Genomic DNA, 24,075 nt, shown 5'->3' with positions numbered 1-24,075 from the left:
CTACCAAAATATAAGGAAAATAGTACCAAATTTACACAAAAGCTTACAGAAATTAGAGGAAGAAAGAATATTTGCTAACTTACTTTATGAAGGCAGCATAATCTTGATACTGATATCTCACAAAAAATATTAACAAAAAAATTATAGACAAATATCTCTCATGGACATAGATACTTAAATCTTCAAAAATACTTAATAAAATATTATTGAACCAAATTATAGTTTTATTCAAAATAGCCCAATCAGATGTCCATAAATGGAAACATAAATCAATTGTGACATATTTATACAATGAAATATAACTCACCAAAAAAAAAAAGGAACAAACTGTTAAAATACATGATATGGGTGAATATCAGAAACATCATGCTGAGTAAAAGAAATCTTATGATATTTGTCTTTCTCTGACTTATTTCACTTAGTATTATAATCTCTAGCTACAAATGGTAAATATCATACATATTCAGTTCAGTTCAGTTCAGTCACTCAGTCATGTCCTACTCTTTGCAACCCCATGAATCGCAGCATGCCAGGCCTTCCTGTCCATCACCAACTCCCAGAGTTCACTCAGACTCACGTCCATCGAGTCAGCGATGCCATCCAGCCATCGCATCCTCTGTCGTCCCCTTCTTCTGCCCCCAATCCCTCCCAGCATCAGAGTCTTTTCCAATGAGTCAACTCTTCGCATGAGGTGGCCAAAGTACTGGAGTTTCAGCTTTAGCATCATTCCTTCCAAAGAACACCCAGGGCTGATCTCCTTCAGAATGGACTGGTTGGATCTCCTTGCAGTCCAAGGGACTCTCAAGAGTCTTCTCCAACACCACAGTTCAAAGGCATCAATTCTTCAGCGCTCAGCCTTCTTCACAGTCCAACTCTCACATCCATACATGACCACAGGAAAACCCATAGCCTTGACTAGACGGACCTTTGTTGGCAAAGTAATGTCTCTGCTTTTCAATATGTTATCTAGGTTGGTCATAACTTTCCTTCTAAGGAGTAAGAGTCTTTTAATTTCATGGCTACAGTCACCATCTGCAGTGATTTTGGAGCCCCAAAAAATAAAGTCTGACACTGTTTCCACTGTTTCCCCATCTATTTCCCATGAAGTGATGGGACCGGATGCCATGATCTTCTTTTTCTGAATGTTGAGCTTTAAGCCAACTTTTCCACTCTCCACTTTCACTTTCATTAAAGAGGCTTTTTAGTTCCTCTTCACTTTCTGCCATAAGGGTGGTGTCATCTGCATATCTGAGGTTATTGATATTTCTCCTGGCAATCTTGATTCCAGCTTGTGCTTCTTCCAGTCCAGTGCTTCTCATGATGTACTTTGCATAGAAGTTAAATAAGCAGGGTGACAATATACAGCCTTGATGTACTCCTTTTCCTATTTGGAACCAGTCTATTGTTCTGTATCCAGTTCTAACTGTTGCTTCCTGACCTACATACAGATTTCTCCAGAGGCAGGTCAGGTGGTCTGGTATTCCCATTTCTTTTAGAATTTTCCACAGTTTATTGTGATCCACACAGTCAAAGGCTTTGCTTATATGTAAAATCTAAAAGAAAAATGATACGAATAACATATTTATAAAATAGAAGCAAACTCACAGACATAGAAAACAAAAGTATGGTTACCAAAGGGGAAAGGGCAACAAAAGGATAAATTAGGAGCTTGGGATTAACAGATACATGATACTTTATATAAAACAGACAAGAAAAAGGTTATACTCTATAGCAGAGGGAACAACATTCCATAAGAAAAAGAATACGAAAGAGGATATATCTATAGCTCCATATAGGTATATATGCAACTAAATCACTCTGCTGTACTAACACTACATTGTAAATCAGCTATGAAAGTGTGAGAGTATTAGTCGCTCAGTGGTGTCTGACTCTGTGACCACTCGCCAGGCTCCTCAGTCTGTGGAATTCTCCAGGCAGGAATACTGGGTTGGGTAGCCCTTCTCTTCTCTGGGAGATCTTCCCAACCCAGGGATTGAAGTTGATCCTAAAGTAAATCAACTATACTTCAGTTTAAAAATAAACAAACAAATAAATACTTACTGCTAATTTTGAAGTTAGCCAAATTCACGGAATTATGAGAGAGTACCCATCATTGAAAAAAAGAGTTGAAGCTAAAAAGTCTAAATGGTTTATTGAAATCCACAAAATAAAAATATCAAATATAAATGGGGTTCCATTCCAAGCAGAACTTTCCAAGGAGCATAAAAAATAACTCACAGTAGCATTACAGAGGCTAGACCAGGAGAATTATTTATATATCAACCTGTCTCCCACTGATTAGGAGATGCACTTGGAAACATTAACATCGTGATACCTCTTGGTTTCACAGGCTGATTGTTCCTACCAGCTTCTTTTGTAAAATGAGAGAAGCCCAGCCAGAAATGAAAGACCTAGAGTTACTAGGTCCTCTAGTGTCTGAACAAGACACTGTCAGCATGAGATGGGTGGAAGGCTCAAGAAAATGTCTATTCTAACCACGGCCGAAATCAGAGGTGAGACAAAGATGATTTTACTCAGGACATGAAGATGAGTCTGATGTTTCTCTGATAGATCTTCCAAGATCTGTAAGCTTTGCAATTCATGATTAATTTCCTTCCATCCTCCCACTTTGCCCAATTCCCCAGAACTTCTTTTGGAAATAGTGACTTATGTTTCTGCTTACATGGAAGAGCAATTTAAACAATATTATTGGTGAAGGCAATAAGAATATTAAGAATAAACCAATGTATATGTGTAATTTTCATCTTTTTTACCCCAGGAGCAAAGGATACTAGTTCTTTTAAAATATATGTACAAGAATTCATATGCTAAAAAATTCTCATTGTTAAAAAATAAAAACTATAAGAAAAAAATGAAACTAGGACTTCTTTATGTAGTTTAAATTCTCACTTCTATGTTACACTATAACTTCCATATTCTTTAGTTTTTGCTGTCTGGCATACGTACTAGGCCAGACATTTGCTTATTTGCTCTCAACTCTTATTTTCTCTTCTGTGCTTTTCTGTATATCGAAAGTTAGAAGTCTGCAAGGTATGTTTCTCAGTTCTCCTTGACTGCTTTCTTTCTGATGAGTTCTGCTAATAGAAGGTACTAATGAGAAATAAGAAGAAAGCAGAACAAGCAGAGGTTCCTCCTTTGGCTCCAAAACTGTGGCAGTAGCTGGCAATTGCTGGCAGTTCTGTAGTAGCAGCAGGAATAGGTTGATTGATTCTAGATCAAAGAAGAGTGGGCATAGGTGGTCACTTTTCCTTGGTGTTAGCTTTGTTCCTCCAACTCTTTTTCCTTGTCTTTTTTGCTATCTTAACCTTTCCAGTATTCATCAACATGTCTTTATATAAAATTCTCTTTCTTGGGAGTGACCATCATTAAAAATCTACAAATAACAAAGGCTGGAGAAGGTGTGGAGAAAAGAGAACTCTCCCACACTGTTGGTGGGAATGCAATTTGGTAAAACCACTATGGAGAATAGTATGGAGGTTCTTCAAAAGACTAAAAATAGAGTTGCTATACAGTACAGTAATCTAACTCCTGGACATATATCCAGAAAAACCTATAATTTGAAAAGATCCATGCATCCCTATATTCATAGCATCACTATTTACAAACAGCCTATATGACCAATGACAGATGAATGGATAAAGGTGTTGTACATATATCCAATGGAATATTATTAATCAATAAATAGAATGAAATAATGCCACTTGCAGCTACATGGATGGACCTAGAGATTATCATACTAAGCAAAGTAAGTGAGAAGGAGAAAGATAAATACCGTATGATGTCACTTATATGTGGAATCTGACATATGACACAAACGAACTTATCTATGAAACAGACTCAGACATAGAGAATAGACTTACGGCTGCCAAGGGGGTGGTGCAGTGTGGGAGGAATGGATTGGGAGTTTAGGACTAGCAGATGCAGACTATTACATATAGAATGGATAAACAACAAAGTCCTATTGTATACCACATAGAACTATAGTCAATGCTGCTGCTAAGTCTCTTCATTCGTGTCTGACTCTGTGCGACCCCATAGACGGCAGCCCACCAGGCTCCCCCGTCCCTGGGATTCTCCAGGCAAGAACACTGGAGTGGGTTGCCATTTCCTTCTCCAATAATAAACCATGACGGAAAAAAAAAATTCTCTCTATTGGATGTCTCTATAGTGAATTTTGTTTCCCAGATTCTGAATAATAATATATTTTTTGAATAATTCTTAGTTCAAATTAGCATGACTTTATTACATTGCAAATAGGGCTTCTGTAGTAGTTCAGTCAGTAAAGAATCTGCCTGCAGTGCAAGAGACCCAGGTTCTATTTCTGAGTCAGGAAGATTCTCTGGAGAAGGAAATGGCAAAGTGAAAGTGGCTCAGTCATGTCTGACTCTTTGTAACCTTAAGGACTATACAGTCCATGGAATTCACCAGGCCAGAATACTGGAGTGGGTAGCCTTCCCCTTCTCCAGGGGATTTTCCCAACCCAGGGATCAAACCCAGGTCTCCTGCATTGCAGGCAGATTCTTGACCATCTGAGCTATCAGGGGAGGCAACCCACTCCAGTACTCTTGCCTGGAGAATTCTATGGACAGAGAAGCCTGGCAGGCTACAGTCCATTGGGTCACAAGAGTCAGACACGACTGAGTGACTAACACACACACACACACACACACACACACACAATGTCTTCTGTACATTTCATTTACTTTTTTGCACCATGCAACCTAAGACTTTGTCTACTCACTCTCCTTCTGTTCCTCCTCTCCTTTCACAAGTAGCAGATCCACTTCTCAGTAAAGACTCTCACTATCTTGTCCAGCTCCTTCCAATTTATCTTTACAGGCACACAGGAAATAGCCATAATGATGCCCTAGAACTGATAATTCGGTTTGCTGTTGCTTATCTGACAGCCTTAACACACACTGATGGGAAGTGCAGTTTAGACAGATTACTCCAGTGGTTGGTTGGAACCTGAAATTGAACAGAAATATCTGGAAGCAGGAAGAACAATATAGAAATCTTCCTTTAAAATGTATTTTAAATAGTAGTTCACCAAATTTAGAAATTAAGAGGGCTTTTATTTCCATACTTTAAAAAGTAAATTTATTTTAAAAATATGTACAAAACTAGTGCACATTCATAACAGAGCAATCAGGATAATGAACAGAACAAAAGATACTGACAGCATGTGAAGGGAATGAAGAAGAAAACAACACGAAGGATCTTAAGAGTGGTATACAAAGTGGGAACTTGGCTTCTTGTACTAAGATCAACTAATACAGGCTACAAGGACACAAATTTCACCTCGATCAAAAGCTTTTACAATAGATTTACAAAGCAAACAGCCCCTTTGTGGGATATTCAGAAAAGGACTTGACCACTTGAATCACAGGCCGGATGGCTGGAGTCTAATAATTTTGAGATTGTTCTAATGCTGTTAGTTGACTTCACAACAACTTCAGTAAAATGTAAGAATGCACTTCCTATCATTTAATTTCCTTTTTCCTAAGATCATTCTTATATTCATGGTGATGTCAACAGAACATGCCTGCAAGAAAGCACCCCCTCTGAAAATGCCTGTTTACTGTGTCTCAGTGAGGGCATAAATCCATATCTCAGTGGAGAAGAACATATGGTGCCCAAAGAAAGGAAGAAAATATATTGGTTTTAAAACAACTAATTAAAGCTGGTGACTGGACCAGAAATACCTTCCACCTTTACACTAAAACATTTCAAATTAGTTTCTAATTGACATAAAGTGGAAAACTTAAAAATAGTCCTATTTCTCTAGGTGTTACTTTTGTCATTGTTGCTATGAAAATGATGGGCTGGGCAAAAATGGCCTGGAAGATATGGCATAACCTAGCTACATAGTATTAATGTATATTTAAAGTTTAGTGCCTCTGTCCTATTTACCTAAGTCATAGGTCTCCTCTTATATTTCTCAAAATATATGAAGATAAAAGTAAATACTTATTAATACAAACTCAAGTTCCTCTAAAGAAGATGTAAATGTAGCCTAATTAGTCAATGAGTTGATATTTATTAAAAGCCCACAGTATGGCAAGATTGTGGACAAATATGAGGTCTTCCAGGTGGTTCAGTGGTAAAGAATCTGCCTGCCAATGCAAGAGACTCAGGAGACATGGGTTTGCCTGCTGGGTTGGGAAGAATCCTTGGAGGAGGAAATGGCAACCCACTCCAGTATTCTTGCCTGTAGAGTCCTGTGGACAGAGGAGTCTGGCGGGCTACAGTCCACCGGGTCACAAAGAGTCAGACACAACTGAGTGACTGAGCACATTTGATAATTTATCTCAGGCAATGGTATCGCCGTCTATAGTTACCTAACCTAGCTCATCAGCTCTTCAGACCTACTACCACTTTCCCAACATATGGTTTCATTGCTTCCTTTCTGGATTATTAAAATAGACTTCTCTCTGGATGTCCTATTCCTCAACTATTACCCTGCCAATCCACCATCCACATTATTACCAAAATTATCTAATTATCTCATTTCTGCATTTGAAAGCCTTCAATGTCTTCTCAGAGCCTCATAATAAAAATAAATTTTCACAAAGCCCACTTGTAAAATGTTTGGACTGTATTATTTCTATTCTTTCCACCTTTGACAGATTGTGGATTTATGCCCCTCAGTAAATTTTTACTAAATGAGGAGCATTTCCCAGACAACATCCTAGTTAAATAAACACATGTCTATGGCCATGTGGTAATTTTCCTAAATTACTGAACTGATTTTTATATCTGTGCCAGTTATCTATTTAAATACATATACAAAAAGAAAAAAAAAAGATAGGGTAATGATGAGTGCCCAACATCACTGAAAGTGTGTCAGAAATAAATTACTTTTAATAATTATCTCCATTTTAAAATCTTTATGCTTCACTTTAGAAGCTTAAAAAACCAATATTGATGGCAAAATTATCAATAATCCCACTATTTAGAGATAATTAATGCTGATATTTCAGCTTCTTTCTTTCCCTTTTTTTAGAATGCAAGAATAAACTATTTAAAATCAAAATTCTATGGCATACAGAGTTTGTCACTTAGGTAGCATGAATATTCTTTCATATCATTAAACTTTTGGGGAAAATGTTCTTTTAGTAACTATACAACTTATTTGGCTATTATCCTGTCTTAAACATCAATTAATTAATCCTTAACTATATTTCTAATTATTTCCTTAATATAAATTTCTAAAAATGTGATTGCTGGGCTGGAAGGAAAGATTAGTTTTAATGTTCTCAAATAGTGATGAATTTTTCCAGAAAGTATGCTAATCATGTAAGAAAATGTTCATCTCACCAACAACCTGCCAGCATTGTGCATTATCTTTTTAAGAGATTATTTTGCCATTTGAAACTAGGTTTAAAGTTTATTACTAAGATAATTTAACATGTTTTCTTATAGTAGCCATTTGTTTCGGTTCTGTTGTAAATTGCCCCTTCATGTACCTGGCCCATTTTTTTCACAGAGGTATGAAATAACACATATTTTGCCAGCAGGTTTCAACACACATGGGAAAAAGATATATTCATGGAATGTACCTTTGAAGCTGCATTCAAAAGATCTCAGGCAGAGGTTGGTGGTGAATAAAGCAATTGCTTTTGCTTAATGACACAGGTTGGGAAAGAGTTTGTAGAGCATGTTTTTCTTGAAAATAAAATATCTGTGGCTCACAATGTAGGTGTACATACAAATCAGCTTCAAAAGTGCTTTCATAGAAGGAGCTGCTGGAAACATAGTATAAATATCTGCCTTTTGTATCACAACATTTCTTTAGAAGGGCATATATAATAGTTCTTTCAAACCTAAATTTAGGAGTTGATAAGTAAAATATGAGAGGAGCTAGAAACTTCAGAGTCATCCTTGACATGTCCCCTATCCAACTGCTAACAAATTCCTATTCATTTTTCCTGCATGTCAGTCCAATAGAGCCCCCTAGATCCATCCCCTTTGCCACTGTCTTAATTCAATCCTGTCACATCTCCCAGAACCGTTGTAACAGCTTCTGAGCATCTAAAATCACTCCCAATTAGTATTTAGTCTTGGAGTTCTCTCAGAGATAAATCAATAGTTAAGTCACATTTTTTTCCTTAAAGTAGCAAAATCTCATATGAGAAAATGTAGATGTTAAAAAAGCAAAAAGGAAGTAGTATGTGTAGTTCCAGCTAACTGTCAGAGATAAAAACTAAACTTCCTGCATATATTCTTTCATTCTTTCCACATACACAAAATTGGAATCATCCTATGCATGTGCAGAATCTCTTATAGAGAAATCTATTCATTGTGACTATCTTCTTAAGTTTAGAGCATTTTTCTGTAACATAATTTTAAGTGGATGCATGGTATACCATTGTATGGACATTCAAGGCACTTTCAGTATTTCGCTATTATAAGAAATGTCACAGTAAATATTTTTGTAATTAAATATTTACTTTCATAAACATTTTTGTAATCAAATATTTACTTTCAGTTCTTAAGCACACTAATTTTTCTTCCATCCACTGTTGCTGTGGAGAAATCTGATGCCAATCTTATTCTTCTTTCCTTGTAGATGAGCTGCTCTTTCTTTCTGGAAGATAGTAAAGTCCACCACTTCTCTTTGCTAGTCCCTGTGGGAGGCTTTCCTTCTTTTTCTTGTTTGGTGCTCTACCAGCCCTTGTCATTCTAAGGTCTTGAAATTTTCAAAAATCCTGTTACATTTTTCTTTTTTCTTTAACTATTTCATTCCATTTTTCTCCCCTGGGCTTTCTGGTATTTACATAATGTCACTTCTAGTTCTAGCTGCTGTGACTCTTAGCTTTTCTGTCTTTTACTCCCTCATCCTACCTCCTGCTGACTGGGTGTGTGCTGTGTGTTGTGTGCTTAGTCGCTCAGTTGTGTCAGACTCTTGAGACCTCATAGACTGTAGCCTGCCAGGCTCCTTTGTCCATGGGATTCTCCAGGCAAGAATACTGGAGTGAGTTGCCATTTCTTTCTCCAGGGAATCTTCCTGACCCAGGGATCGAACCCAGGTTTCCTGCATAGCAGTCAGACTCTTTACCAACTGAGCTACAAGCGAAGCCCAGAGTTTCTCATTCTGATCTTTTAACTTATTCCTCGTTCTGTTTCCCAAAATGTATTTTAATCATACTTATTTTAGAATATTCATCCATCTCTTCTAAAAGTTTACTCTTAGAAGATGTATGTTGCCCAGTCTGATGTGTGTTCTGTAAGAAAGTTAACTGCCATAGTATGCTTGCTATCTCAGTCCATGAGTCCATGTTCTCTTGTGAGTGCCTATTGCTCTCTGTCTGGTAAAATGTGCAGTGGAAGAGCCCAAGGACCAAAGACAGATAAGCAAGCATAAGGAAAAATAAGGATGAGCCCAGAGCAGAGACGTGAGTCAGTATACAATCATTGTTGACCACTCCCTTTTGTTGCAAGCCCACCAGGTAACTCCTCTGGGAAAGTTTTGTTGCCAAGCAACAGTGTCAGGAGGCAAACTCTGCATAGTGACCCCCAACTCTGGGTTCAGAGGGCCAGGGCAAACCAGTGGGCACCTGAGGACAACTGATGGGCAGGAACCTGTTCACCCCAATTATTCATACCTTCAGGGATTTTTGCTATGCTACTTTGATCCTATCCCTCAGACCCAAATACTGAGAGTGTAGGTCTCTAGAAAAATAGCAGGCATTAATGATCCCAAGATAATGGAAGGAAAGGTGAGAACAAAAATTAAACCTTTCTAGCCAGGTTCACATATTTATTGCCATAACCAGTTATATCTTGTGTCTCCATTTACTGTCTCAAGAGCATCCAGTACTACCACACATTCAAAAGTCAACCATCCACTGTGGTCTTATTGGTTTTTCACAGTTTTCTGATATTATTTGTCCTAGAGTCTCTAATTTTTTCTTAATGTTTCTAGGATTGATTAGAGGCAGGGATCCAACAGCCCTTCTAATTTGCTATCTTGGTGAGAACCAGAAACTCATATCACAACTTTATTCTTATTTCATGGCAATTCTCTTAAAATAAATTCCTGCAAACAGAAATGCTATGGAATAGTGTACCTAAAAATTTAAGACTTTGGTTATGTTTACCAAATTCTCCAGAGTTATAAGAAGGAAAATACATGTTTTGGATCATTTACATCCAAACTCATTTAATCTCTATCCTCATAAACAAGCTGTTATGATCCATATATGTCCATATCTACAACTTGACACATGATAAACCCTCCTCTTTTCTACATGCATCTTGGTTTCTTAGAATGGTGCTGAGTTTATTCTTCATTGCACTGTAACTCAAATATCGCCTATTATGTGGATCCCTCCTCCTACTCCCCAAAGTTAATCTCTCCATTTTTCTGTTACCGTATAGTATTTTGTTCATGCCTCCATTATAACATAGTGTATTTTAATTATTTACTCTTGTACCTAAAAAAAAGCAAATGGCTGTCTGAGGAGGCCTTACAAATAGCTGTGAAAAGAAGAGAAATGAAAAGCAAAGGAGAAAAGAAAAGATATATCCATTTGAATGCAGAGTTCCAAAAAATAGCAAGGAGAGATAAGAAAGCCTTCCTCAGCGATCAATGCAAAAAAAAAAAAAAAAATAGAGGAAAACAATAGAATGAGAAAGACTAGAGACCTCTTCCAGAAAATTAGAGATACCAAGGGAACATTTCATGCAAAAATGGGCTCAATAAAGGACAGAAATTGTATGGAACTAATAGAAGCAGAAGATATTAAGAAGAGGTGGCAAGAATACACAGAAGAACTGTACAAAAAAGATCTCATGACCCAGATAATCATGAAGGTGTGATCACTCACACTCACCTAGAGCCGGACATCCTGGAATGTGAAGTCAGGTGGGCCTTAGGAAGCATCACTATGAACAAAGCTAGTGGAGGTGATGGAATTCCAGTTGAGTTATTTCAAATCCTAAAAGATGATGCTGTGAAAGTGCTGCACTCAATATGCCAGCAAATTTGGAAAACTCAGCAGTGGCCACAGGACTGGAAAAGGTCAGTTTTCATTCCAATGCCAAAGAAAGGCAATGCCAAAGAAAGGCAATGCCAAAGAATGCTCAAACTACCTCACAATTGCACTTATCTCACACGCTAGTAAGTAATTCTCAAAATTCTGCAAGCCAGGCTTCAGCAATACATGAACTGTGAACTTCCAGATGTTCAAGCTGGTTTTAGAAAAGGCAGAGGAACCAGAGATCAAATTGCCAACATCCGTTGGATCATCAAAAAAGCAAGAGAGTTCCAGAAAAAACATCAATTTCTGCTTTATTGACTATGCCAAAGCCTTTGACTGTGTGGATCACAATAAACTGTGGAAAATTCTAAAGGAGATGGGCATACCAGACCACCTGACCTGCCTCATGAGAAATCTGTATGCAGGTCAGGAAGCAATAGTTAGAACTGGACATGGAACAGCATACTGGTTCCAAATAGGAAAAGGAGTCCGTAAAGGCTGTGTATTGTCACACTGCTTATTTAACTTATATGCAGAGTACATCATGAGAAATGCTGGGGCTGGAGGAAGCACAAGCTGGAGTCAAGATTGCCAGGAGAAATAGCAATAACCTCAGATATGCAGATGACACCACCCTTATGGCAGAAAGTGAAGAAGAACTAAAGAGCCTCTTGATGAAATTGAAAGAGAAGAGTGAAAAAGTTGGTTTAGATCTCAACATTTTGAAAACTAAGATCATGGCATCCAGTCCCATCACTTCATGGGAAATAGATGGGGAAACAGTGGACACAGTGGCTGACTTTATTTTTCTGGGCTCCAAAATCACTGCAGATGGTGATTGCAGCCATGAAATTAAAAGACGCTTACTCCTTGGAAGGAAAGTTATGACCAACCTAGATAGCATATTCAAAAGCAGAGACATTACTTTGCCAACAAAGGTCCGTCTAGTCAAGGCTATGGTTTTTCCTGTGGTCATGTATGGATGTGAGAGTTGGACTATAAAGAAAGCTGAGCTCCAAAGAATTGATGCTTTTGAACTGTGGTGTTGAAGACTCTTGAGAGTCCCTTGGACTGCAAGGAGATCCAACCAGTCCATCCTATAGGAGATTAGCTCTGGGTGTTCATTGGAATGACTGATGTTGAACCTCAAAGTCCAAACTTTGGCCACCTGATGTGAAGAGCTGACTCATTGGAAAAGACCCTAATGCTGGGAAGGATTGAAGGCAGGAGGAGGAGGGGACGACAGAGGATGAGATGGTTGGATGGCATCACCGACACAATGGACATGGGTTTGGGTGGACTCCGGAAGTTGGTGATGGACAGGGAGGCCTAGTGTGCTGCGGTTCATGGTGTCGCAGAGTCAGACACGACTGAGAGACTAAACTGAACTGAACTGAACTTGTACCTAAATGAGCACCTAGACTGTGAAGTTCTTTTGGATAAAGAATTTATCTTAATCATCTTATTATTGCCAGAGGCTTGTGACTTTCACTGAAAGGTGATCAGTCAATGTTTGCAGAAACAACGAATGAATTTTCAACCAACAGAAACTGAACTAAAAGTACATAACACTGTATAAGCACTTTGGTTCCATACATCTTCAAAACCACTTGTTCTATTATTTCCACTTTGTAGATGAGAAAACCAAAGCTTAGTGAGGGTAGGTAGCTTCCTAGGGTAGAGCTGAAATTTGAATTCCCATCTAATTCCAGAGTTTAAGGGCAAAGTAGCAATGCAAAAATCCAAGAGGGGAAGAAGATCTGGGGCTAACAGGTTTCTACTCATGAGGTTAAGTTGAGACCTAGCCACTAGGGTCTTATGGTTCCTGCTTGTTCTGTGCTTGGATAAGTGTGGGTAAACAAAATCAGGAAGATCATTTAATAAGAAAGTTCACTTTTTTTTTTTTTTTGTAAAGTTACTATTTCTAACTCAATGCAATCCAGCATTTGAGACACATTGCCTTCACCATTCAAAATAAACCTTAAACTAGAAGGATTAAATTATGTCAACTGAGAAATAGTCTAAATAGTTTCTTTGTATAATAACCTTGCTAAGATACTATTAAAAGAACAGATTTGAAAACATTCATCTGCCAGCAACATGACATAATTCGTATCTTTGTAAAACAGTTCCATTTCAGAATGTTCCTAAATTTGCATAGTCTTCTACTAGTATTTCCTGATAGGGGAATGGAGTAGGAAGAGAATATAAGCATCGTAAGAGGCAAACAAACAAGTATTGAGATACTGAGCTAAGCTATGTGGATATGCTGTTTAATTTCTAGAATTACTTTAAGAAGTTTCAAGCATATAATTAATGGCATATATGATGAACTAGCTTAGAGATTTTTACCATCCTCATGAAAAACTCTACAGATGCAAACAAGGAACACATGTTGAATTGCATCATTTTGATGCCTCCGGTAGATACATATGGTTGAAAGATGACTGTATGATACCAAGTAGTCCTACAAGATCGAGTTTTCAGCTGTCTTCATCATCTACCACCTGGCAGTCAACCAGGCAGAGGAGGTGGAATGGATCACCTATGCCCCTGATCCGCTCTGACATGCTCTTGTTATTTCAGGCATGGAGACACAGTCCAAGGTAAATGTCACTGATATGTATTCCCCTAAAGCTGAATAAAAACAAAGGCAGAGCTTATTGATTTTTTAAAATTAATTTCTTTCTGCCAGACTTCATTTAGGCCCATTGCCTACTTTCCTTGAGAACACCTGGGCAAGCAGAAATTTCCACTGCTGATTTAGAACATGGGAAAATCAAACTATAAAGAGCAAAGTTTTTGTCATTTAATACAAGGGAAAAGTGATCTTCAAGAGGGGCGTGGTGATAAATTGCTAAAAGGAGTTAGCAAACATCCAGGAAAGTGCCCCAGAGGTATAAGAACGACACCACATTCTGATGTTATCCTCTCTGAAGGTAGAGATTCTTACTGTTGAAAGTTTCTTTATTTTTCTGGCATATTTCCATATCTACTTCTGCATTACAGTTGGTCATTTTATTAAATATGTTTTTGAAGCACTTTAGCAAAGTGTATGTCAGGATTCCCAAACATGAGAGGTGGGAATTTCTATCATCTTAGACTTCCTTGTCAAAAAGAGAGTATAATTTAAGATTAAGCCCTGAAAGAATGGGCTTCTCAGGTGGCACTAGTGGTAAAGAATCTACCTGCAAATGCAGGAGACACAGGTTCGATCCCTGGATCAGGAAGATCCCCTGGAGGAGGGCATGGTAACCCAGTCTAGTATTCTTGCCTGGAGAATCCCATGGATAGAGGAGCCTGGCAGGCTACAGTCCCTAGGGTTGCAAAGAGTGGGATACAACTGAAGCAACTTAGCATGCACACAGCTGAAGGAATGTGACCCAGTGAGCTCTCTTACTGTTGAAAGACTTATATAAGAATAAAACATTTAAGATTTTAAGAAAATATTTAGTCAAGGTGTTTTAACTTAGAAGCACAATGGTCTACAGACCCTCAATGCTCTAGACATGAAGTGAATCTCAACACGAAAGACAAGTGTGAAGGGTCACTGAAGAAAGAAAATAGATGAAATGGAAGAGCCACTGCCATGATTTCCTTCTTCACAAGTGTTGTGAAGTTAACCTTTGGAACCTGCTCTCTTCCTTGTGCTGAAAGGAACATCTGCTTATTAGAAGCAATGAAAATGAAATGTAACAGGTGCTGATGGTACACTTTTGAACATGGGAAGAGGTGATATAGGTCTGCTCAGGAACTAATGGCCCTGAGATACTACAGTTCTAACTCCTGGGTCATAACCCTGAGACTGAAAAATAAACTGAATTATATGTGACTTGATAGACAGCCTGATGACTTATGCCCTGCATATCATAACACTGAGTATGTAACTTTATTGAAAATCAAGACATTTTATTACTAAAGCTTTGGATTTCTTTCTCTTTCTTAAACACACACACACTGTTTTCAATAACTGAGATACAAAATTCAGGCCCATTTTACAATACCTTAAAGTTGACCCTGGCCTGATTGCTACACAGACATCCCTACTACAGTACAAACGTGTGGTAGACCAGAATTGTTTTGTGCTGGGAAGTAGATAAATGACATGGATTGAAATTATGGTAAATTTAAATTGATGGCCTAATTAGTATTATCTCTTTTTGTATTCATTGTAAGAAAAATTATCCAGGAGGAACTCATTTTGCATTAATGTTGATATAAAGTGTAATTCTCCAGGATTTTCATTGTAATTTGGCATTAATTAATGCATCATTATTTTAAAGTGTTAATTAAATTGTTACAGAAAAGGACATCTGCAGTGGCTCAGAAAGAAAATCACATGAACAATTAGTTTTGTATAGGTCTGTGGTGCAGAATCCAAGATCACATGCATGGCAGCAGCTTAGAGGCCAAGGTAGGTGGCAGACGGAAAGAGCCCTGCTCTTCCCCGCTCAGTGCACTGTTGACAGTACCTGCCCACTTCTGTTACCTTGGCCACTGTGTTCACTCTCTAGATGAACACTCTCTAGACCACTGGATATTTGTTCCATCCTTAGGATAGAAAGCACTTCAGGACTATGGGATTTTCCTTCATTTTTTTTCTGGGAGCTTAGTAGAAATAACTGACCATTCTCATGTCAGTAAAAAGAATAACAGTCTCCTTTTTCAGTTCCTTTTTTTTTTTTGCAATATTGTCTGAAGATTTCAGAAATAGGCTGCTGTTGAAGGTTAGGTTAATATTTCTTCTGATAATAAACTCCATACAAAACTGTGACAAATCAAAGGGGAGATAATCTGTGGTAATTCCTTACGCAGTGGACCATCATTGTGAAGGCATCTGGAAGTCATTGAATGCTATCCCGGCTTAAGATATATCATTCCAAGGAAATTCCACCATGATTTCATATATCAAGGAATTGTGGCAATCAGATAGCAATGCGGGTTGGCAGTTCAATGGAACTTGGGACTCGGAGGGAGTATATCAAGTAGGCCTCAGATACTCTGCATCACAGTCTCATAGGACACAGAAATTTGGGGAATCTTACTGTCAGCAATGTTATACTATATTTATCCCTGTAGGACTTTACTGAATGAGCATTCTTTGTCAAGAGTTGTAAACTAAGATTCCCAGAGGAAGAGTGTAAAAGAATAGTATAACATCATACCGTGTAAAACTATGAACCCCTTAAGTTGGTTACATAGTTTTTTTCTGGATACCAACTTAACGCTAAGGTTACAACATATCCGTTAGCAGCCACAATGAGAGTCTCTAATGTCTTAGGTTCTGCAAACTTTTCCTAACAGATAACCCTGTTTTATGAACCTATGAGGCAAAGCCCAAATTTCTACTACCAAGTTGAAGTAAAACCTTTCCTCTTTGCATTAAATAATAAATTGGATGAGAGTCACTCCATACTGTTCTGATGGTTCTCCTAAATGATTGGTATTTCACTTCCTTCCTCATGAAGATGCATACTTGCTGCAGATGAAGATTTCTTCATCTTTTGTCCAGTTTGCAGCCTGGTGCCAGGATTGTTCAATGAACAGTCAATTGATTTATTCATGTAACTCATGGATAATTGCCTTCCTAAAAGAGTTGACCACAAAGTTTCTACAAGTTCAATAGATTCTACTTGAGTGTGATTGGTTTCACACAAGTATTTCCAAATCTTTAAGGCCCCAAAGTTCTTCATTGTCTATACTAATTGCTAGAAAAGGCTATGAAATGAAACAGCCTGAAAATCAAATCTAATCGCAACTAAAGAGGACAATTTGGTTAGTGGAAAAAAATCTCTCCTGGTAGAGAAATAAGTATTTTTGAAAAATATGTAGTAGGAGGAAGAAAAGGGTAGAAGCCAGTCGCTACTGCAGAACTGGAAGAACCCATTCGTTGCCTGTGGCAATGTTACATGACCCTTAGTTCAGGATTCACTCTGTCCCCTGAGATTAAATTACTTTAAAAGGAGTCCTCATCTCTCAGCAAGGATTCCTCCCAGTCTCCCCAGAGATTTTGGAAGTTACGGTGAGTGCTGAGAAAACACTTCTAGTTACCTTTGGTTTTGTATTTTTGCTTTGACCAAAGACCAAATTATCTCAGTTTATCAATTATCACTATGTGCTTTTATGAAATAGTTTACTTCGGTTTGGACTCCCCACTTCCCAAAACGTTGATTTGGGAGCAAGCAGAGGCATTCACAACAACAAAGCATAATTGTCCAACTTGAATATGACACATGTCTGTACTCAAGGTCATTTCCCATCCTTGGGAGAAAACAATTTTCAGTGATCATCTTCTCTTGTTCACCCTCCTCTTGCATCCTAGATCTCAAACTTGTGCCCTCTCTCCTTTCTACAGTGAACTTCAGCCCTGAAAGACTGCTAACTTCTTTTGCAAAACAGTTTAGACTCCTCTTTGTTTTATTGTCTATTTTCATGCCATGCCCCGAGGCCCTACTCTCCTAACTGAAATGGGTCTTTCAAATCAGTTTTGCCAAACAAAGGACTTTTGAGTCTTTCTTAGCAAACAGAAGAATTTGCATTCACTTGAGTTTTTAATAACTTTTTATGTTTTGTTGAGCTTATCATCTCATAATTTCAAGTTACCTTGGACTCTTTAGAAAATTCTGGTTTCTTGTTAACCATGCTTCAGTCCCTCATATCAGATGCCAATTCCTTTCAGGCAATGAACATGTGTCTAGTTTCCTTCATAGGTGTTTGTAAATGCCAAGTAGACTCTCCTGCCCACTTTGGGCACTAAATAAAGACAAATGCTGCTGAGAAGCAAAAACTGACAGAATTTCAGAGAGATGACAAGTGTTTCAAAGAGATGAAAGTGTTTCCAGGCCCAAGGTTTGGATGTGAGAAAGGAATTGTGCAGAGGATTTTACTACCATCCTTGAAATAAGAAAAATCCAGAAAGAACACAAAACTAGCTTTCATTCTTAAAGCGTAAGATGCTCTACATTTCTTGCTCTAAATTAAGTGCTGTGGCATTCAGTTAAAACCACCTTGTGTCCAATAATATACTTCCTGGCCTGCCCCAAGGTCTTCAGGAAGCATTTTATCTTTCATATAATTGCCAGGGTGAATCCCTAGTTATAACATACTCTACAGCATATAAAATAATTGTTGCAACTGAACCGATCACATAAATATTAGTGATTGAAGAGATTGGTTGGGATAAATCAATGTGGGTGACATATTTAATAAACTTTGTATAAACATTGTTTGCAACAGCTATAAATAAAATTGTCTTTAGGAATTTTACATATTGCACATCTCCCTATTCAAGGAGAAGCATAGGCATGATTTTTAGCTGCACGAAATGACAAGCAATGCCTTTTCTAACCTGCCCAAATCAGACCAGGCAAGTTGAATCAGGGAGCGTGCCCACACCTGGCTCGGCCTGTGCTGGGGCTTGCTCTGGTGTCCGAGCTCTCCACATGGCTCACTTGCGAGTGGGAATGAGAATCAGTCAGAAGAGAAAGTCAAGCCAACATTCTGCTTCTTTTCTTTTTTTCCCCAAAGAAAAAACCACACCATAAATAAAGCATGATTGAGATGGCATTTTACATTCACACAGATTTTGGCATAAATAAATAAAAGGGATTTTGTTCAAATTCTGTCATCCTTACGTGCCATTTTAAAATTATCTTTCCCTACCAGTTCAGCATATTCAACTACACTCTGGGAGTCATCTTGGCTCCCTCCAGTGGCTGACTTAGTGACTGAAACCAACAGGGGTATTTCTCGAGGCCATACAGCCTAGTGGTTCAAGGCGGAAGCACTTAACTTCTGAGATAAAGAGTTCAAATCACTCTGGGAATTCTGCCTCACCCTTACCATGCATTACCTTTTCTGGAAAGGTTTGAGGTGTGGATTTTAATTGATCTACCTCATAATCTCCCATCCAAATTGATATATTTCACTGTTTCCATTTTATGAATGAAAACAACCCATTGGAAGGCAGTGGGAGGACTGGGGATGCTAAAAGGTCATGGCGATGCCTCATGTCTGAGCTCAGGACCAGGGAGTTTCCGTAACAGCCTTCTCTAGACTCAGATCCTATCATATTTTCTGCCTTATTATTGTTAGATTCCAAGGGATGACAAAGTGCAGAAATATTTAGGTTCCTTTTTTCAAAGAGGTCAGACATAATACAGTGTGTCTTCAGCTTTAAGCTTAATGAAATGTCACATACACATTTGGAAATTCAGGTATGAACTATGGGTCTTACATTGTTTGAAATTTACAACTTTCACATTTATTTTTATTAGTAATATTTTAGTCGCTCAATATATTTCCCTGGCATTAATGGAAAAAACATGGTGTCTTCAAGCAGCCAAAATAATCTCTCTAAACTCCCACTGAGTTTAAGCAAAGGCCTTGCAATTTAATGACTGAAGTTACAGCTACAGACTTCCAGTGTGGTGGGTTCAAATCCCATTAAATTAGACTCTAATTAAAATTCATCTGAGCTATTTTTTCATTGTGTAATCTTTTTAAAGTTCTTAATGACTCACTTTAACCTCATTTTACTCAAGGAAAACAAAGGGGAAATTAAAAAAAATAAAGCAAGGCAGGAAAAAAAGCAGATGAATTAGAGGATGATATGATGCCTTTTTAAAACGCAGCCTGAGAACTGGGTGTGCAGTGCAGACATCAAGAGGAGACTTAATTAGGGCTCAACCGCTCAGTTCATAGTTCTCGAGTCTTTATAAAAGCCAAGAGCAAAGCTAAATCACGTGTAATTTGCCATTATTTCCCCAGCTAGCTCTCTCTGAAATGTTATTTTTCACTTACCTTTTCCTTTTTTTCTCATCTTGAGAGCATGGTATCAGACCTTGTATATACAGTGTGCCACTTGCCTGCTGTCAGAGAGAGAAGTGACAACACTTGTCACTACCAATCTCTTCATGTCTGGTCTCATCTGAGCAATACACACAGCCTGATTTCCAGGTGTTTGTTGAAACTCCGAGTTATGTAACATGTCTTTGCTGTGCTCAGAACTGAAAAAGAAGCACCGCAGGGGGAATAAATTCTTATCTTTCTAAGAACTCTGAATGTGCATAATAGTGATTTTAGCCCAGTTCCACGTTACTGAAGGGACAACTGGGAGAAAGAGAAAGGAGGCATTGTAAAGCTAAAGAGGAAACTGATAGATTCAGGGACGGTCAAGTAGCAATGATGGCAAGGATCTACAAGCTTAAAAAATTAAAGAAATGTGAGTATACAGTTGAAGAATTTCACCATTACTAACAGCAATATATACTTTTTTTTTTTAATATATACTTTTTTTTTTAAAGATTATCCTTTCTGTTTACTACCCAGTTTATATATTGCCAAGGGCAACAACTTTTTTTTAATGTTTTTAACTATGTCTACTGCTACCCAGCTATATTGTGATTTATCAAAGTAAAACGTCATCTATTGACCTATTAAAGCAGTAAATGAAGATTTTAGGTCTTTTACACACATAAATATACATACAGCTGTTGTTCAGTGACTAAGTCATGTTCAGCTTTTTGTGACACCATGAATTATAGCATACCAGGCTCCTCCGTCCTTTACTATCTCTTGGGGTTTGCTCAATTTCATGTCCGTTAAGTCAGTGATGATATCTAACTATCTCATCCACTGCGACCCCCTTCTCCTTTTGCCCTCAATCTTTCCCACCATCAGGGTCCTTTCCAATGAGTCAGCTCTTCGCATCAGGTGGCCAAAGTATTGGAGCTTCAGCTTCAGCATCAGTCCTTCCAGTGAATATTCAGGATTGATTTTCATTAAGATTGACTGGTTTGATGTGTTTGCGCTCTAAGAGATTCCCACAAGTCTTCTCCAGCACCACACTTAGAAATCATCAAGACTTCAGTGCTCATCCTTCTCTCACATCCATGCATGACTACTGGAAAAACCATAGCATTTACTATACAAACCTTTTTGGCAAAATGATATCTCTGCTTTTTAATACACTGCCTAGGTTTGTCATAACTATCCTTCCAAGATGCAAGTTCAGTTTCAGTTCAGTCTCTCAGTCATGTCCAACTCCCTGCAACCCCATGGACTGCAGCATCCCAGGCTTTCCTCGTCATCACCATCTCCCAGAGCTTGCTCAGACTCATGTCCACTGAGTCAGTGACACCATCCAATCATCTCATCCTCTGTCATCTCCTTCTCCTCCTACCTTCAATCTTTCCCAGCATCAGGGTCTTTTCAAATGAGTCAGCTCTTTGTGTTAAGTGGCCAAAGTATTGGAGTTTCAGCTTCAGCATCAGTCCTTCCAATGAATATTCAGTACTGATTTCCTTTACGATGGACTAGTTGCAGTCCAAGGGACTCTCAAGAGTCTTCTCCGACACCACAGTTCAAAAGCATCAATTCTTCGGTGCTCAGCCTTCTTCACAGTCCAACTCTCACATCCATACATGACTACTGGAAAAACCATAGCTTTGACTAGTCAGACCTTTGTTGGCAAAGTAATGTCTCTGTTTTTTAATATATTGTCTAGGTTGGTCATAGCTTTTCTGCCAGGGAGCAAGTGTCTTTTAATTTCATGGCTCAGTCACCATCTGCAGTGATTTTGGAGCCCAAGAAAATAAAGTCTGTCATTGCTTCCATTGTTTCCCCATCTATTTGCCACGAAGTGATGGGACTGGATACCATGATCTTAATTTTCTGAATGTTGAGTTTTAAGCCAGCTTTTTCACTCTCCTCTTTCACTTTCATCAAGAGGCTCTTTAGTTCTTCTTCACTCTCTGCCATAAGGGTGGTGTCATCTGCATATCTGAGGTTATTGATATTTCTCCTAGCAATTTTTTTTTTAATTTATTTTTTATTAAAGGATAATTGCATTACAGAATTTTGTTGTATTCTGTCAAAGCCCAACATGAATCAGCCTTAGGAACACATATATCCCTTTCCTTTTGAAACTCCCTCCCATCTCCCTCTGCATCCTACTCCTCCAGGTTGATACAGAGCCCCTGTTTGAGTTTCCTGAGTCATACAGCAAATTCCTGTTGGCTATCTATTTTACATATGGTAATGTAAGTTTCCATGTTACTCTTTCCATACATCTCAACCTCTCCTCCCCTCTCCCCGTGTCGATAAGTCTATTCTCTATATCTGTGTCTCCACTGTTGCCCTGTAAATAAATTTTTCAGTACCATTTTTCTAGATTCCATATATATGCATTAGAGTATGCTATTTATCTTACTCTTTCTGACTTACTTCATTCTGTATAATAGGTTCTAGGTTCATCTACCTGTTTAGAACTGACGCAAATGTGTTCCTTTTTATAGCTGAGTACTATTCTGTTGTGGATTTGTACCACAGCTTCTTTATCCATTCATCTGTCGATGGACATCTAGGTTGCTTCCATGTTCTAGCTATTGTAAATAGTGCTGCATTGAACATTGGGATACATGTGTCCTTTGAAATTTTGGTTTCCTCAGGGTATATGCCTAAGAGTGGGATTGCTGGGTCACATGGTGGTTTTATTCCTAGGTTTTTAAGGGATCTACATATCATCTTCCATAGTGGCTGCATCAATTTACATTCCCACCAACAGCGCAAGAGCGTTTCCTTTTCTCCACACCCTCTCCAACATTTATTGTTTGTAGACTTTTTGATGATGGCCATTCTGACTGGTGTGAGGTGATATCTCATTGTAGTTTTGACTTGCATTTCTCTAATAATGAGCGATGTTGAGCATCTTTTCATGTGCTTGTTAGCCATCTGTATGTCTTCTTTGGAGAAATGTCTGTTTAGGTCTTTTTCCCACTTTTTTGATTGGGTTGTTTGTTTTTCTGGTATTGAGTTGTATGAGCTGCTTGTATATTTTGGAAATTAATCCTTTGTCAGTCATTTCATTTGCTACTATTTTCTCCCATTCTTAGGTTTGTCTTTTCACCTTGCTTATAGTTGCTTTTGCTCTGCAAAATCTTTTAAGTTTAATCAGGTCCCACTTGTTTACTTTTGTTTTTATTTCCGTTACTTTAGGAGGTAGGCCATAAAGGCTCTCGCTTTGATTTATTTCATCTAGTGTTCTGCCTATGTTTTCTTCTAAGAGTTTTATAGTTTATGATGTTAGCTTTAGGTCTTTAATCCATTTTGAGTTTATTTTTTTGTATGGTGTTCTTTTACATGTAGCTGTCCTACCTAAACAGTAAGACCTAAACAGACCTTACATGGCATCCGGTCCCATCACTTCATGGCAAACAGATGGGGAAACAATGGAAACAGTGGCTGACTTTATTTTTCTGGGCTCCAAAATCACTGCAGATGGTGACTGCAGCCATGAAATTAAAAGACACTTGCTCCTTGGAAGGAAAGTTATGACCAACCTAGATAGCATATTAAAAAGCAGAGACATTACTTTGTCAACAAAGGTCCATCTAGTCAAGGCTATGGTTTTTCCAGTGGTCATGTTTGGATGTGAGAGTTGGACTGTGAAGAGAGCTGAGCACTGAAGAATTGACGCTTTTGAACTGTGGTGTTGGAGAAGACTTTTGAGAGTCCCTTGGACTGCAAGGAGATCCAACCAGTCCATTCTGAAGGAGATCAGTCCTGGGTGTTCACTGGTAGGACTGATTTTGAAGCTGAAACTCCAATACTTTGGCCACCTGATGCGAAGAGCTGACTCATTTGAAAAGACCCTGATGCTGGGAAAGATTGAGGGTGGGTGAAGAAGGGGACGACAGAGGATGAGATGGTTGGAGGGCATCACTGACTCAATGGACATGAGTTTGGGTCAACTCCAGGAGTTGGTGATGGACAGGAAGGCCTAGAGTGCTGCGATTCATGGGGTCACAAAGAGTCGGACACAACTTAGTGACTAAACTGAACTGAAGTCCATTTTAGTCACTGATTCCTAAAATGTCAGTGTTCACTCTTGCCATCTCCTGTTTGACCACTTGCAATTTGCCTTGATTTATAGACCTAACATCCCAGTTTCCTATGTAATATTGTTCTTTACACCATCAGACTTTAATTTCATCACCAGTCACATCCAAAGCTAGGTGTTGTTTTTGCTTTGACTCCATCTCTTCATTCTTTCTGGAGTTTTTTCTCC

The 24,075-nt window shown here is 38.3% G+C and overlaps 1 long non-coding RNA gene across 2 annotated transcripts in view; it reads right to left on the bottom strand.

Annotated features, from left to right (window-relative positions):
• Window positions 1-242: 242 nt before the first annotated feature.
• LOC139182201 (uncharacterized) overlaps window positions 243-24,075 on the bottom strand; it is a 629,939-nt gene continuing 606,106 nt past the window's right edge. For both annotated transcript variants that reach the window (XR_011565811.1, XR_011565812.1), the window contains exon 7: window positions 243-1,553. This is a non-coding gene — a long non-coding RNA (uncharacterized lncRNA). The remainder of the gene's footprint in view (window positions 1,554-24,075) is intronic.

Source organism: Bos indicus, chromosome 3, assembly GCF_029378745.1.
Source record: "Bos indicus isolate NIAB-ARS_2022 breed Sahiwal x Tharparkar chromosome 3, NIAB-ARS_B.indTharparkar_mat_pri_1.0, whole genome shotgun sequence".
In the NCBI taxonomy this organism is placed as follows: domain Eukaryota; kingdom Metazoa; phylum Chordata; class Mammalia; order Artiodactyla; family Bovidae; genus Bos; species Bos indicus.
Note: the sequence above shows the minus strand (reverse complement) of the source record. Positions and strands in the feature narration are given on the sequence as shown.